General features: G+C 40.6%; 1 long non-coding RNA gene across 3 annotated transcripts; it reads right to left on the reverse strand.

Annotated features, from left to right (window-relative positions):
- Window positions 1–479: 479 nt before the first annotated feature.
- Window positions 480–18,038, reverse strand: LOC106605216 (uncharacterized). Of its 3 annotated transcripts, none has more exons than XR_006769913.1 (8): window positions 17,993–18,038; window positions 14,023–14,116; window positions 6,497–6,628; window positions 6,022–6,092; window positions 4,913–5,047; window positions 4,526–4,627; window positions 4,312–4,344; window positions 480–4,205 (listed from the first exon to the last, which is right to left on the reverse strand). It is a non-coding gene; the product is annotated as an uncharacterized lncRNA (long non-coding RNA). The 3 variants fall into 3 exon arrangements; XR_001328808.2 differs by lacking the exon at window positions 17,993–18,038 and adding an exon at window positions 15,306–15,568; XR_006769912.1 differs by lacking the exons at window positions 14,023–14,116; window positions 17,993–18,038 and adding an exon at window positions 7,321–9,561.
- Window positions 18,039–18,065: the final 27 nt, after the last annotated feature.

Below are 18,065 nucleotides of genomic sequence, written 5' to 3' on the forward strand. Positions count from 1 at the left end.
ATTGAATTAAAATGGATTTACCCTAAGAAAAATACTTTGAAGCACTACTTTTTACTGCAGTGGGCTAAATCAGGGTCACAGAGTGTTCTTGGTAGTCTTAAACAAATCTACTTTGAAACCAAAGCATACACCTCACACACATTGGTTATGGTCTTAAAAAAAAGAAGACACCTGCACCATGTCAGATATAGTTTAAAATGTATTCAATTTTGACTTTGCATCCGAATATTACACTTTATATGCATCACAGAAGACAAATCCGTTTGACATGGAAACATCGGATTTTCAGCTGTTTTAAAAAAAATTATGTTGATTACTTTACCATTTCAAAATGTTTTTAACACTACATTCCTAAAGAAAATATGGACTTTTTACTCCCATACATTTTCCCTGACACCCAAAAGTACATTTTGGATGCGGAGCAGGAAAGGAACGACTGGAGCAATTACAAAGCGATTTCAATGACAACAGAAACTATATTTGAATTCAACATTTTTTTATTTGCATTAAGATACTGAATTCAAATGCAATAATTTTACATTTGCAATGCACAAATTTATTCATAGAATTAATAAATGTAACTTGTATTTCCTGATTTGAAAAATTAATTGAATGAATATTGCATTCACTTTTAAAATGATATTACAACTTAATTGAATATTCAAATTCAATATTTATATATTCTGTTTCAATGTGGTGGATATTGCATTCATTGTCTGTGTATTAAGTTTGCAAACTATCAAATCTCAAATGCATTTAGATTCAGTTTTCAAATTCAGTTCACTTTCACATTTACTTGAGTCATTTTCTATTAAGGTATCTTTACGTTTACTGAAGTATGACAATACAGGCAAAGAGAAGGTGACAGAACCACTATCATCCCTGTGGCGAGGAACTATAGGCTAGTAAGGCTACAGATGAGTCAGGCACAACATTGACAGATGTGGGGGCATGTGATTTCCCACACATATTTATAGGTCAGTGTCAGTGGGTTTGACAGGTACAAAAACATGACAGGGAGTTTTCTTCATGGTTTCATAAACCAGCTGGCAGCCACAGTGACTCAATCTGACTTTACATACATAGGGCATGGAAATAGCCATAGTCATGCCCTGATCTGTTTCACCTGTCCTTGTGCTTGTCTCCGCCCCCTCCAGGTGTCGCCCATCTTCCCCATTATCCCATGGGTACTTATACCCGTGTTCTCTGTTGCCAGGTCGTCTTGTTTGTCAAGTGAACCAGCGTTTTGTTTCTCGGCTCCTGCTTTTCCCCAGTCTCTTTTCTTGCCCTCCTGGTTTTGACCATTGTCTGTCCTGACTCTGAGCCCGTCTGCCTGCCTGCCGTCCTGTACCTTGGCCTCTACTCTGGATTATCGTGCCTGCCTTGACCGGTCATTAAACATTGTTACTTCACACAGTCCTGCACTTGGGTCTTACCTTGATTCCTGATACATAGGGTATGGAAATGCAGATGCGTGAAGTTGAACACTGTTGATTTCATAAACAGGACTGAAAGTAACTTTTAGAAAGTGGACAGCAAAAGTGAGAGCGAGAGAACGTTTGTTTGTAGATTTCTATGTAACTTTCCTGTTCTTGGTTTCTTGCTCTATGGGGCATCCCCAATCAACCTGTGCTTTTCTTCACATGCCACAGACGGTTTAGGTGCTTACCCAATGCATGCAAAATTCTCAGACAAGGCCTTCAATCATGTTAGCCTTTAAGTCTTTTCCCCATCTTCCTGAAATGCAGAAGTTCAGGCACTGCTGTTGTTGAAAGCAGAAACCCTCTGGCATCCATCTAATCACATTCTGTTCAGTTTCTATTCTGTTTCTGTTCTGTTTTAGATCATGGATCTGTTTCTGTTCTGTTTTAGATCATGGATCAGTTTCTGTCCAGTTTTAGATCATGGATCAGTTTCTGTCCAGTTTTAGATCATGGATCAGTTTCTGTCCAGTTTTAGATCATGGATTTCAATCTGTACAGCATCGTAGATGTGTTTGGCTCAATATTGGCATATATCAGCGGTCACCATTCCTGGTCAGGGAGAACTAAAGGGTGCTTCTGCCCAGCACTACCGCCTGATTAGTGTTTCACTAGTGAACTGCTCATCAATATAACTAGTGAACTGCTCAACAACAATCAGCTGTGTTAGAGGTGGGCTGGAAGAACCATCGTTTGACAGTAATGAAATATTATGCAGGGGAGTTTGACTGCCTATTTTTGGGCTTAACAAGATATGTTTTCATATACTGTAAATGGCATTGATATTTGAGAAACTATACTGAAATGAAGAGGAACACACTGGGAATAGAATCTCAGCCATACTGTGACTATACTAACTTATTGAAACAAGTCCTACTGAGATTGAAACAAGTCCTGCTGAGATTGAGGCTGTCCTATTATGGACACCGTACAGGTGAGAGAAAGGTAAGAATCTAAAGTCATTCTGACGGAGACAGGAAGTAAATTCTCACACTGTACTCTGTACTTTCTGTCGGTCAACAAGTTGTTTCATGCCTAAGTGTCTCTGGGAAGTCAAGTGACTTCATGTTGGTGCGTCACAAACCTTTGAAAGTGCGTAAACCAGAGAGATAAATGGAGAGGGGGAGGGAGACAGACAAGGATTTCATCATGGTTTCAGGATATATTCTGACATTCATATTAGCCCCGGGCATAGTTGAAACACAGAGGTACTTGAATGGTGACATTGTTAGCTACATGTTGACTTTGTCTAACTCAGCCATTGATTGTCTCCTGGCACTGGTAGCAACCACTGGTATGTCAATCATTTCTAACCAGGGCCCTTATTCATAAAGCTTCTCAGAGTAGAAGTGCTGATAGGATCAGGTTCCCTATCTATGTAATCTTATTCATTATCTGAAAGGCGAAACTGATCCCAGATCTGCACTCCTGCTCTGCTTTATGAATGCGAGTCCAGAGCTACAGCATAGGATTCAAAATGTTACATAAGCAAAAAGGACACCACTGTTTGACTTTTCCTTGAGGCTACAAGTAAAAACCCACATCGCCTGATGTCAAATATATTGACTGGACATGGTGCTTTGTTACTGATGACGGTGCAGATGAAAGTGGCGCTATTTTACATCAATCAATGGCTTTGACATCATTTTGAGAAACTATTAACTCAAAGAATTCTCAATTTCAATTCTCTCTTGTATTGGAAGAGGTTTATTGCCAATGTAGTGTATACTGTAGGTGTTTTTAATAGGACCAGACACGGGAGTCTGGACTCAAATGTTATTGTATTTAAGCCATAAAAATGACATGTACAATGTATCCGATGCACCCCAAATCCCTAGTCTACCCCTTCATATACCTATATTTTCTTGACTTTTGAACTGCAGGTCAAAGAAATAACCTTACAAGAAATAAAAAGGACAGGTGAAAGCAAATTTCACCGTTTCTGCTTTCAGTCACCCTGTGTTATATTACATTAGAGCAAATGAAGAAGAGAACTGTGGATGACCACTCTAGTTGTGAACGACTGTGTGCTCTGAGCCTCTGCTCTGTCAGCAGCATCATGGGAATTTCCCCTGCACTGTCAGTGTAACTACGTGGGCGGCTACTCCCCCGGTAAACTAGCCCTGGATTCTTTTCTAAATTGATGAATGGTATTTAGATAGAGGTCAGCGGAGGCTGCTGAAGGGAGGACTGCCCATAATAATGGCTGGAATGGAGTCAATGGTGTTTGATACCTTTCCATTGACTCCATCCCAGACATTATTATGAGCCATCCTTCACACAGCAGCCTCCATTGATGGAGGTAGGCGAAGAGTGGAACAATGCAGTTCAGTGAACCATGACAGTTAAGTCATCTCTCACAAAAAGAGAAACGCGTGAAAGTGAAATATTTCCCTGGAAATAGGCCCTTCTTTGTACCATGTCACTGCAAGTTTAAATGAGCGATGGAAAATATTTAGAAGTCTACGCCTGGGTCACTAGTGCTATTCTAAAACATTCTGAGACTTTGGAATAGACTTTGAATAGCTGTTCTTTTTTTCTGTTTATTTGTTTTACTATTACACATGGGAAATGAGAGGAGAGTTCTTCATTTGAATTAGTTCCATGTTTCTGAGTTAGATCAAAGTTAGAGTGGGCAATACGCTAATAATAAACTCTAAAAAGGAAACCTATTTCGATGCATAGCATGATCTTGATTGAAGACTCCAACAAATATCAGGCAGCCTGTAATAGATTGTGTATGAGCAAATGTAATCTAATAACCACAAAATGGAAGAGCAGTAGTGATAAGTGCATAAACATAAAAGTAAAACATAATTTAGATTCTTACCTCAGTGCTACGCCTTATTCAAATGACAAAGCTCTGAAAGAAACACACACACACATATACATATATATATCTAAAAGAAACACACACACATATGTAAATAAAACAGTTCAATGAGACATATGCTATTTTAGAAATTAGAAAATATATATTTTCTCTGGTGGTCCAAGTCCATTTGTTCTATAGTGAGGTTAGATTATGTACCAAAACCACAAACCTTTCTCTTGAGGGAGACGGACAAATCTATCCATATTTTTACAAGCCATTTGGGTCCGAAACGCCTTCACCACTTTATTATCCAATAAGGCACTGTCACGAGCTGGTAAAAAGAAAAATATACCATTTTCATTGAGGACCACTTAGAGTGCAAACATTGTTTGCATCTCTAAGCACATTAACCCTTTGGGCAGCTATACCATGTCCTTGTTATACAATTTAAAACACATAACATGTAATATGTACATTGTATGCATGTAATAATTAATTAAACAGCAATGTGATGTATTAATAATAGTATGTATCTCAATTCTTAGATTTTCTCAGCTTTGCTTCAATTCCTGGTATTCCATCACAGTATGGAATCATTGATGACTCCTGGGCTGACCGTAAAGCATGAATCTGTTGAGGGTGTCGTGTCTCTCTAGTGGGTCCAAGTGACACTCCATCTCCTGCAGCAGGATACACTGGTTGCAGTTCAGCCACTCTCCACTCCACACTAGAGTCTGCAGCTCAGGCCTGCCTGTGTCAAACCAACTGGGAATTAATTATTCAATGGGCTAACATAGTTTTGCTCAAGTTTTGTTCACACATACAGTGAGCTCCAAAAGTATTGGGACAGTGGCACATTTTTTGTTGTTTTGGCTCTGTATAAAGTGCAGACTGCTAGCTTTAATTTGAGGGTATTTCGAACCATATCGGGTTAACCGTTTAGAAAGTACAGCACTTTTTGTACATAGTCCACCCATTTTGGGCGACCAAAAATATTGGGTCTAATTCACTTATATGTAAAAAGTTAAGTATTTGGTCCCACATTCATAGCATGCACTGACTACACCAAGCTCGTGATGCTACACTTGTTGTTTGCGTTTCAGATGATTTTGTACCCAATAGAAATTAAATGGTAAATAATGTAAATAATGTAGTGTCATTTTGGAGTCACTTTTATTGTATATAATAGAATATGTTACTAAACATTTCTGCATTAATGTGAATGCTACCAGGATTACGGATAATGAGTGAGAAAGTTAGAGGCTTAACTCTCATACCCCCCCAAAACATGCTAACCTCTCCTGATATTGAAATGGTGAGAGGTTATCATGTCTTGGGGATATGATATTTGTGTGTGTCTCTAACTTTGGGACCAAATACTAAACTTTTGCACTACTTTAATACACATAAGTGAATATGTCCCAATACTTTTGGTCCCCTAAAATGGGGGAACGATGTACAAAAAGTGCTGTAATTTCTAAACGGTTTACACGATATGGATCAAAATACCCTCAATTTAAAGCTGACAGTCTGCACTTTAACCTCAGTCATTGTATCATTTCAAATCCAAAGTGCTGGAGTACAGGGCCAAAACAACAACGAGTCACTGTCCCAATACTTTTCCTATGGGCCGAGATACTCACTGGCCCATTCAAAGTCTGAGATAAGAGAACAAAACTCTAAATAAAAGTGGCACCTAAGTTAGTGGGAGTGGTTGTGAGTTACCTTGTGATGTCAAATCATCTTTGCCAGACTGAATAGTATAGGTCCAGTTTTTCATAATGCAATGAACACCCCTAAAATTGAAACATATGTGCATTATCACACAGACAGCTTCTACTGTAATTTTGTAAATAACACTGACGTTCTCCAATACTTTGAAAATGTTAGTCAGGGTAGAATAGTCCACAAGCATTGCAACACCATATAGGGTGTAATTAAGCCTGAACTGTGTACAACTGGGTAAAATCTGGGTCAGAAACAGACCAAGGACATGTTCCAAATAATCTCTCTCTTCTTCCGTTTCTCATTACTGTTAAAAGAAACTCCCTCTAGCCCGTGCATATCCAAATCCAATGCTTTTACATTCCTGGGGAGTAGTGAACAAGCTCACACTTCAGGAAGGAGAGATTATTGGGGCATGCCCCGAGTGGGCTTCTCTGCCAGTATGATTGTGTGTCAGCTATCCCTGGTCTCTTACACGCATATGGCTCCGGTCAACAGTAGTGTCTTTTCAGAGGTCTCATTCAGGTGAAACACAGTGCTGTCCATCTGTCTGAACATCCGACTCCTTCACACCAGCCGCTGCAACAAAGTACCATTTGCCAAGATACTGAGAGAGAGAGAGAGAGAGAGAGAGAGAGAGAGAGAGAGAGAGAGAGAGAGAGAAAGGAAGAAAAGATAGAGGGGCAGAATTATAGGAAAGAAAACATCTATTTTAAGACATTACTGACAAAAAAATGACCACCAGTGAGAGAAAACAGTGGGTGGGGAAAGTGTAAGATGACAAGTGAAAGGCCAATGCCATAAATGTGAAATAAGTCAAAAACTACATCTGAAACTGAGAAACCCTTTGTTGAGGTGCTGTCCATATCCAGCCATTACAGAAAAAAGGTATGAATTGTGAAACGTGGATTTTCTGTAAACCATATACTGTAGGACTCCAATTACCACATTCTTTCAAATCAAACCACATATGGTGGGAAGTCTGTACAGCAAACTGCATTTTGTATGATGTTTCCAGGGCTCACTTGTAAAAGTGACTCATTGTATGTTTTAACTCAAAGTTGACTCCTTGTATGTGTGTGTAACCCAATGTTGACTCCCTTTATAAATTAAGGTTAAATATAATAAAACGTAATTATGGGTCACATATTTTGTAAATAAATTAAAGACCAAAATAATCCTTTGAGAATCATCATGAAGGGCTCATGAGGTTTTGATATATCATCGCTTGTGCATAGTAACCTAATTAATAGGTCAATAGTGCTAAAAACAGATATTGCATCTGCATCTCTCTCTTACCTGTTGGGTATTGAGACTGCTTGTAGATAGGAGGACTGGTTGGGAGCAGGGGGTGAAGAGCTGACCCAACCACCCATTCACAAAGAGCAAGAACGAATACACTTCCTTGGCCTCTAACATACCTGAACTACTTCAAATCAACTTGAGGCCTAAAAGAAACCTGGTAATTGAGCGCTCTTTCTGGGCTTGATCTTTCTGTGTCCGGATTGAGCTTTAAACGTTTTAGGATTGTGGTAATCATTAACCCCTTTTTTGTTAGCACAACTTTCCACCATCCCACATAGTCCAAAGGCCCACATACCAAAACGTTTTGTTCCATGGTCTATGAAGCGGGACCAAAAAATGTCAATATTATTACCTATAAGTCTTTTTGGGTGGGTGGCCTTTAAAGTAGGAAGTGTTTAAGCTTTTACCCAATTTTAGGAAATAGGCCTGCTTCTACACCTATTCTCCTCACCCTCCATCAGCCCACATGTTGGTGGATGGGTTTCAATATGACTGTCATTTCTGCAGTCTACACTGGTAATGCACATCCCACATGTTCTTGTTTTGTAAGACACCATCACAGCGCTACAGTAACTACCAAGTGGTGTCAAAGTCATGAATTATCCTTGTAGTATGCATTAGGGCCAGGAGTTTTCTGACTGTGAGCCTGAACAGGAAAAACCCCTTGCACAATACCACACGCAAACTCAACTGTTTTGAGCGTTTCATAGGTAGACCTTCACAGGATGTCCTTGTTTTCTGAATAACAATATTGTGCATATTCATTTGACTCGCGTCTGGAAGATAACGTTTTGAGGAGGAGAACAAAGAGAACACTGCGTCCAATTGGTGCAGTCGGATCAACGTTTCAGGGGTTCTTTGTGTCTTAATGGAATATGCCTGACATTATTGAATTCTCTCTCTACATACTAGCAATGTCACACCGATAAAGTTCCAAATGTAATGCTGAAAAGCACATCTGATCATTAGATGATTTTTATAATGTCACTACCCACTGGGCACAAACTGGTTGAATCAACATTGTTTCAACGTAATTTGTCAATGTAATCGTGACGTGGAACCTACGTGGAAAATGCATTGGATACGGAAAAAAGGAATCAACGTAAACGGTTGTTTTGAGGGTGAAATTTCAACCACCAGGTTATGTTATCATGGTCACTGTAGTGTTATGCTTTATGTGAGGAATCTTGAGGTAAATATCCCTTTGGTTGACTTTAATGAAACAATAAGGAACATAACACAGGAGACCGTCTTCACTGGACTTGTTACGACGGATGCACGCGGAGCGACTTGCCCAATCACCTTTTATATGACGTCATGAATATACCTGTGCCATAACAAAATAGTTCCAATACATCACCCTTCCAAGACATGTGTTTCTAAAATGTCAAAACACAATGTTTATAGTTCATCACTCTGTAATTAACTTGCCTCAACATATGAATTCATAAACAAACTTTTCTGTCTTTAAAGTTCAACAACTCATGAAACATCAACTCATTTTCTGTCTTTAACATTCCATAAAAACAGTTGTTTCTTCAACACTAACTATAGATTACCCTAAGGTGAGCTGGGTGGACTGCCAGTCACATTCATAGCTGCAGTGGGGTTCTTCTGTCACATAATGCAGGCTGTGCGTTATGCTCTCTGTATCCGTCTGGTGGTTTGACAACTGTACCACGAGAAGGCCTGGGTACTGGAGTCTGTGGTTCTGGGACAGGAGGTGGGTCGGCATCTGGAATAGGTAAGTGCAACTCCGTGTCACACTCTGGGTGTTCCTCTCCACCCTTTTGACAAGTCTCTGAAGCACTGCAGAGGGGTTTCAGGTGGCGTGGATTCCTGCGCAGCACTCCCGTATCTGTCTGGATCATGCATGACCTGGGTGTCACACTGAAGCACTGAAGCCGTCTTTGACCAGCCTTGTTCGTCGTCCAGCTTCACGGCGACGTTCACTCCGTGCTTATCAGGAATCAAGGTAAGGCTCAAGCGCAGACACGTCGAATTGACAATGGTTTAATATTCCAACAGGGGTAGGCAAAAGACAGGTCAAGGCAGGCAGGGGTCAGTAAACCAGAAGTGGGGCAACGGTACCGGACAGCAGGCAGGCACAGGGTAGGCGAAGGTCAACAATGCAGAGGTGGGGCAAAGGTACAGGTCGGCAGGCAGGCTCAGGGTCAGGCAGAGTAGTCAGACAGGCGGGCTCAGAGTCAGGACAGGCAAGGGTCAAAACCAGGAGGGCGAGAAAAAGAGAGACTGGGAAAAGCAGGAGCTGAGAACAAAACACACTGGTTGACTTGACAAACAAGACAAACTGGCAGCAGACAAACAGAGAACACAGGTATAAATACACAGGGGATAATGGGGAAGATGGGCAACACCTGGGAGAGGGAGTGGAGACAAGCACAAAGGCAGGTGAAACAGATCAGGGTGTGACAGTGCTGGAGTTCTGGAAGGGGTTCTGACTTTATACCTGTTGTTGTAGACACGCATGAAGCTCTGCTTTGCTCTATTGGTCGACACGTCTCACCTGCTGGAGGTCTGGCCACACTGGTTATAGGTTAACCTCCAGGGTGGGGACTGAGATGCGGAGCTGTGCTGGGCTGTGTTGTTGCTCTGTAGGTCATGAGTGCTAGGAATGGGTCATCCTGTTTCAGGATCCCTTTGGCTGTCTGCACTGCTCTCTCTGCTTCACCATTTGCTTGGGCGTAGGGAGGGTTGGTGGTAATGTGTCTGAAATCATAGTCCTTAGAGAATTGCGTGAAAGCTCTACCTGAGAACTGTGGAGCATTGTCTGTAATTAGAATATTTGGGCATCCCCAACAGGTGATGTTCTTCAGTTTAGCTCTTGTAGTTTCTCCTGACACGTCTTTGAGGTAAGTTATATATATAGAAAAATACACCACAACTACCAAGTAGTTTTGCTTGATGAGTTCACATATGTCAGCTGCTACTCTTTCCCATGGGCGACTGGGGAGCGGAGTGGTGATCAGAGTCTCCCTCCTCTGAGTAGGTTCAGCCTCATGGCAGTCTTTGCATGTACTGACTATTTCCTGACCATTTCTTGTTTTTACTTATTCAAGGTCACCACACACTACCTCTAGCTCGCTCCCGGCACTTCACCACGTCCTGATGGCTATAGTGTATGCGCTTTAACATTTCAGTTCTCATGTTTTGTGGCACTACTATTCCATCACCATACAACACTAGTCCTTGTGAGGTTGAGAGGTTCTGTCGGGGGGGTGTAGTAGGCTTGCACCTTGTCTGGAACTTTGGCGGCATACTTAGGCCATCCTGTTGTCACAGTGTTTCACCATGTGCAGCTCTGCATCTTGTGTCTGCTTCTTGACGACGTCAAGCTTGTTGGTTGAGATAGGCCATGCTGTATGAACTGCATCCTTATAGGCCTCGATTTCACTGGTCAGCCCTGCGATATCTTGTGTAACAGCTGACTGGAGATGTCTGGAAAGGGTGTATGCTATAACAAGCTGTTTCCCCCGGGACATACTTGGCTGTAGGGTTATAACGCATCATGCGCATGAACTGTCTCTGACAGGCACTAAGTCAAGGTCTTCACAGTTTATTAGTGGAATAAGAAGTTTGTGATCACTCTGCAGTGTGAATGTATCTAGGCCATAAAGATATCTGGTAAACTTCTCATATGCCCAGACTGCTGCGAGTCACTCCTTTTCTATCTATGCATAGTGCTTCTTTGCATCTGAGTCCTAGAGCAATAAGCTACTGGCTTTAACTGTCCACCTTGTTTCTGTAGTAGGACACGCCTAACCCATAACTACTGCCATCTGCACTGACTATGGTAGGCTTTGTCATATCATAGTCAGGATCGAGGGAAAGATGAACCGAGAGATCCTTAATGAAAACCTTCTCAGAGTCCTCGGAAGGTGAACATTCACCCCAGTCTAACAGGACAACGACCCTAAGCACACAGCCAAGACAACGCAGGAATGGCTTCGGGACAAGTCTCTGATTGTCCTTGAGTGGCCCAGCCAGAGCCCGGACTTGAACCCGATCTAACATCTCTGGAGAGACCTGAAAATAGCTGTGTAGCGTCGCTCCCTATCCAACCTGACGGAGCTTGAGAGGATCTGCAGAGAAGAATGGGAAAAACTCCCCAAATACAGGTGTGACAAGCTTGTAGCGTCCTACCCTAGAAGACTCAAGGCTGTAATCGCTACCAAAGTGCTTCAACAAAGGGTCTGAATACTTATGTAAATGTGATATTTCAGTTTTATTTTAATACATTTGCTAGCAATTCCAAAAATCTGTTTTTGCTTTGTCATTATGGGGTATTGTGTGTAGATTGGCTTTTTCCTCATCAATTTAATCAATTTTAGAATAAGGCTGTAACATAACAAAATGTGGAAAAGTCAAGGGTTCTGAATACTTTCCGAATGCACTGCATAGATTCACATCTCCAAATAAAAGTTAAAGAACAGGATTCAGCCAGTGGCTCAAATGGAACTATCCAAGCAGTAGATAAATCTTCTTTAGATGTTGATATTTGGTTGCATTGTCAACCAAAAACAATTCAATACTGCTTTTGTAATACAGTAAATAGCCTAAAGTTAAGGCGCTTACAAACTAATGTAACATTCAACCTTAAAATGAGTAACATCCATGTCCACATTGAGGTTACTGTAACTTTAAATGTCTTATGTAGGTTAATCATATAAGTTGTTCATGTTCAAGATTGAATGCTATTTTATGCATGCTCAATTGCTGTAATCAGCGTAACATCTCAAACAGAATTGATCACTTGCCCCATGTCTTTTTTAATGTAACCTAAACTGCAATCCAGGTCATTTGGTTCTGCTATTAGATGAAGCACAGTGATAACACAATCTGTTGTATAAATAAACAACATTTCTGACATTGTTTTCCCATTTGAACTTTGCTGTGCTTTTAAAACCTGTTAGATGGTTAGGGGTCCTGCATGGTTCTGGTACCGACAGACATGTTCGCTTATAAATCGATCTGTGGATACCGTAGATCGAAATGGCTTGCATTGAGCGACAGCCCTGGTTCACACCAACACAGTAGTATTACTGAGCCTGTGTGACGTGGGGTGTGATATCTGAAACCCCCTACCATTTCATTCGCTTTTCGGACTGTCCATCAACTCCTGGCTGAACACCACATCACAGCAACTGAGCCACGGACCACGCACATGCCTACAATCGTTACATGCAACCAACATCCTAGCGCAGCAGGAGAAGGTGATTTCATCAAGGTAGCACATTCAGAGATCAATTTATAGCCATTGATGTAAAATAATTTATAGATTTTAAACAAAAAAAACAACACTTTTCTTTCATAGGTGGATAAGATGAATATGTTATGAAAGGTAAGATCCTAACGAGTTCAGGAAGCCAAGCTAAAGCTCTGTGGGACGTTGACAGTGATTGGGGCAGACGTTTTGATCAAAAGAGACCTTCAGAAAACATGCACATTTTCCAAACACTAAACATACAAATATGCATTTCACAGTTAAAAGGAAGGTGAAATATTAGTCATTTTATAATTTCATTATGCTATATTTAGAAAGCATACAAGTCATATTCATGCAGTTTTGTTGAGTAGGAAATACATCATCAAATATTTTATTTTGATCATATTTGTACTGTGTACTTGAGCTTGTGTCCTCAAAAGTGACTACACCTCAGCAACTTATAATACTTTTTTACCAAAAAGGTGAGATTTTAACCTTTTTTTGATTATACAGCATTACTAGTTATTGTTTATGGCCCAGTCATGATGAATAATTATTTTGGGGGGATTAAGTAGATTATATTTTAGAACGCAGTGATAGACATGTGGGTGACAACTAAACCAAAAATCTGACATTTGTTTTCCCATTGGTTGAAAGCATAGTGATAACATATTTGAAATTCAACTAACTTTTGGCTGTCTTTTTGAGTGGGTGAATATAGGTCATAATCTCATTGATCAACATCAACCAAATATTACCCAAGTATCCACATTGAAATGATGTGGTGTGCCCAGTGGGTAGGCTAAATGCTTAAATAATGATGCACATACTATCATATGATGACTGAATCATCCAAAAGTATTCACTAAAAGCTGTGAGGTCATCTTTTTCCATGTTAGAAGAGGAAAATGACACATCTTGTAAACTTATACAACAATATCACCGGAGGCTGCTGAGGGGAGAAAGGCTCATAGTAATGGCTGGAATGTAGTGAATGGAATGGCATCAAACACATGGAAAACGTGTTTGATGTGTTCGATACCATTCCATTCCATTCCAACCATTACTATGAGCACGTCCTCCCCAATTAAGGTGCCACGGGCCGCCGGTGAACAATATATTATATTCTGTTGCTCTTTGATTATGGTGTATTTAGAGGACACTGGTGCTTCATCAATCTATCAGGTGATGTGCATAGCAGCCAAACGGCTAACAGCAATTACATGATGGTTACTCAAGAGTTCTAATAGTGTGCAGTTTTATTCACTTATTCCATGACTTACAAGGCCAATAATGCACAGATGTAAGCCTATTATACGAGTTATTCTATAGATCACATATAGACAAAGATGTCTGGCTGTTTGCTGCGTTTCTGTTCTGTGTTGACAGATGCTTTGCTGCAGCTGTGTGCCTATTTCCAGTGTATGTAAGGCTACTGCAAAAGCGCTCCATTGGAAATGAGAACGTACCTGTCCACCTACAGTGTAACTTCGGCTCTGGGAGTCCAAAGTTTTGACAGTCACCTCTATATCAGCACCTGGTTCCTCCATGGTTACGTTTACCCTGTGTGTCAAGTAACAGAGGCAATAGAATAAAGTATCAGATCAATGCTGTCATGAATAGCATTATGTAAGGGTTAATCAATGAGGGGCTACGCGCTAGCGGAGTGGAACTAATCTTCCACAGAGTTGGGCATAGAGCCCTGAGCTGCGATCTGACCAAATTCACATAGAAATGTGAGTTATAGATCTGTCGTTCTCATTGAAAGCAAGTGTATGCAGTAAACCTGTTCTATGTACGCTATTTCTATGCTTCCGTTCTTAAGTTTTGTTTTTGCATCTTTTACTCTCGGTTTAGTACACCAGCTTCAAACAGCTGAAAATACAATATGTTTGGCTATGGAAAATATATTTCACAGCAGTTTAGATGATACAATGATTCTCAAAACTGTTTTGTCATTAAACTTAAATTACGCCAACTATTAGAATTTTAGCAAACAGGAAATGGCACAGTGATTTCTGCATAGTGCACCTTTAACACATGTGCAGGTAGAAATGTGTTCAACATCCACTGAAGTAGCAAGCAAGTTTACTATAGTGCTGTAGTAGTTGCCTTGGTAACCAAACAGAGTTACTAGTTAAGATAACCAAGCCATCAGTCCTAGCTTGCTATTATGAAAATCGAATTCAATAATGTTTTCAATTCGACATTTGATATCAAAAAGCAGCTCAAACATAGAAAATGTAAGAATTAACTATAGCCATTGAATTATACCATGCTAATGTACCGTGCGTTACAGGAAAATAATGTACGGTCTAGAATGCTCTTGAAGCCAATCATAAACGAATATAAAACAATATCCTTGTTATAATGTGGCTAATATAAATGTAATTGGGTAGTTAGCTAGCTACTGCCTAAACAAGCTACTATGTGGTCTAACGTTAACGCTCATGGAAGCTGCCATAGCTATCTAGCTAAAATGGCTAGCTAGCTGAATGGCTAACATCCTTGCCTTGAAGCAAACATGGTCAAACAAAACCTTTTCATGTCAGCATTCTCTTGATAGAAATCCATTTTAATTGTAGATGGAACTTCTACAAAAGTGATGGTCCAATCAATTTCACACGAATATTGACAAAATACGACAGTGAAACTTGTAGCTAGGTAGCTCACAGCTACGTTAGCTTTTAGCTACCGTTACCATTAGCTGTATGAAGTTAGCTAGCTACCTACCACCTAGCTAGTTACTTACCTACTTGATCACCCCTATCTGTGAAGTTAAATCTTCCGATTTCACCAGAATGTTTACCGATTATTCAGTGTGGCATGTAAAGCTTGCTAACGTTAGTTCCTCCTATGATGATAGAAACTGCGGTTCAAGTAACGTGACATATGATTAGCTACCAGAACAGCTGTGACGTTTCAAACATACAGTAACAAATGGGACGTGCTCATGAAGTCAGTCCAACATGTTTTGCTTATATCTGCTAAATGGATCTGCTAGCCAGCTAGATAATATCCCCAGTGCAGTTACAGTAGCAGATGAAGATAAGGTGGGAATGTTTTTGTTAAAACCAGGCCTGTAGGAAATGAGGGGAAACCAAGAGGTCCAAGATCTCATTAACAAAGTGAGACATGATTTCCTCTTTCTTTAAAAGGCATCCTATCAAAGTGAACAGGGCTTCCAGTTCCAACAAAGGCCTGAGACCGCTGGGATTATCAATTCACAGTTATGTAGTGATTGAGAGAGGAAGAGCCCGAGTGGGGCTTGAACCAGTAATCCTATATTCATATTACTGGAAGGTGACAGTATAATAAAAGGGAAACAAAGTGCTCCTTTTTACCTTTATTGAGTCTTGTTTGTTGTTTGATAAATGCAAGATAAGTAGGGGTTGAAAAGCAGAAAGATGTGCCTGTCCTATACAAAAAATGTATACTATGCAAACAAAAATAGAATCTGCTGATAAATAAATGCTGTCTGAGTTTGCATGTTTTGGCTAAAGCCAAAATAGGCATGGTATACTTCTAGAAGAGCCTACTGCTGTGTGCATGTCAATAATCCTGGCTTCTTCTCTATCTCCTTTCCTACAGTTTTATTTTACTAATTGAACAGAAAGTCTAATCAAGAGACTAACCACTAGAGTATTTTCTAGTATGTAATATGGTGGATGACTACCAGGAACTAGTTAAGATAACTTAAATTGGGACTTTAACAGTTGCTCCTACAGCACTGGTGAGCATCTAATAGACTGCCACAAAAGCCAGCTCTGTGCAGAACCATACATATAAAAACATCTTTGTGCATCCTGAGATCAGAGCTGCAATAGGGCGTGCCACAAAAAGCCTGGGCCTCTGGGCAGAGGCTGTACAACATACACCGAGGGTCAAGACCTGGGGTGTATTCATTAAAGCTATTCTGTTTCAAAACGTTTTAAAAAATAAACCGTTTATTCGAAACGGAAAACGAGAGTTTCTATTGGACAGATTCTGGTAGGTCCCGCCCCGTTTCGTTTGCTTCCGTTGGTTCTTAAACAGTCAACCGTTTCCATTGCAAGACGTAATGAATACACCCCTGCTGCTCAGGGAAATCGGAAAAGACATGAATGAGGTCACTTTGGAGTTGGACTGAAATTCACCCTTCCATTCCGTTTGTTTTCCTCTGGATTTGGAGAGTAGCCTAGCCAGGAACCCAACCTGATGTAACGGTTAATGGATTCCAGACTAGTTGGAGAGGGAACTGATCAGAACATAGATATAGCCTAAACATAACAAGGTGGATAGACTATGGTAAACTACCTTGGTGGGTCTGTGACTGGTACCCCTCCTCCTGTCTTTCTTCCTCTGACTCGTCGGTGTCGTAATCTCTTCTCCTCGGTGGCAGTGGCGGATTTAGGCATAGGCGACCTGGGCAGCCGCCCAGGGCGGCACCCCGCAAAATCTTTTTTTTTTAATAAATATTCCGAATGGTGACATTTGCGCGATCGGTTTTCAATCGCTCATTTGCACATCATGTCAACGATATCATGTCACAGTGTGTGACTGTGGGTCAATTAACCTTGTCGGAGTGGGCGCCCTGATTCTAGTTTGTGAGCTACCCAGGCTACTGCGTGTTTTTTGTTAGTAATAGGGTAATAGTCTAATAATTCAATTATCTTTTTTATTGGTATTTATATTTGTCACTTTTTCATATTTATGAGTCTTATTTATATATATCGTTTTAAATGTTATGATTATTTATGTGTTGTTCCAAATGTCTGAATAAAAACTAAAGTTAGTGCAGAATGGTGCTATTTTTTTTGTTGGGAGGGGGGGTTCGCCCAGGGAGCCATACACACTACAACCACTACTGCTCGGTGGCGATGTATCTCCGACCATTGGATCGGACATGTATGGCTGGATTGGCCCATTACGCAGGTAATCTGCAATTCTTCCCAGGATGACGAATCTCCAGCATTTGTGTAGCTGCCAGTGTCTGTTAAATCTTCATCCACCGAGACATCAGCGTTTACTAAATTGCGGTCCTTGTCTGCCATGTTTAAACGTGCGAATTCAGCTAGCCAGCTAACTTGATGATTTGAATTTAAGTGGAAACTGGCCAGCTAGATATCTAGCTTTACATAGTTAGGAAGAAAACTCAAGAGACATTTTGCAGATAGCCACCTCTTCACACTCATAAACCAGTTTACATTTACAAATTATTTGATGTTATTCAGAAAAGCAGGCGGAAAACACACACTTGAAAAGGAGTGCAGTGCATCTCTACTCAAATGTTTAAGGTCTTCCTCGGCTTGAATCCTTTCACCTGCACCAAAGTGGCTGGTCGACAACACCACCAAAAAGTTGTCAGGGGAGGGTGCACCCGATTAGCCAACAATAACCCCATTAAAAGGTGAAAACATCTTACCAATCACACCATATGATGAATGTGGTATGTGTTACCTTTAAATAGTGATTCAGAACCACACGTACTGTGCGCGACCCTTTCAATGGTGATTTTAACTGAGACTGAGTG

This window comes from Salmo salar, chromosome ssa05, assembly GCF_905237065.1.
Source record: "Salmo salar chromosome ssa05, Ssal_v3.1, whole genome shotgun sequence".
Taxonomy (NCBI): Eukaryota; Metazoa; Chordata; class Actinopteri; order Salmoniformes; family Salmonidae; genus Salmo; species Salmo salar.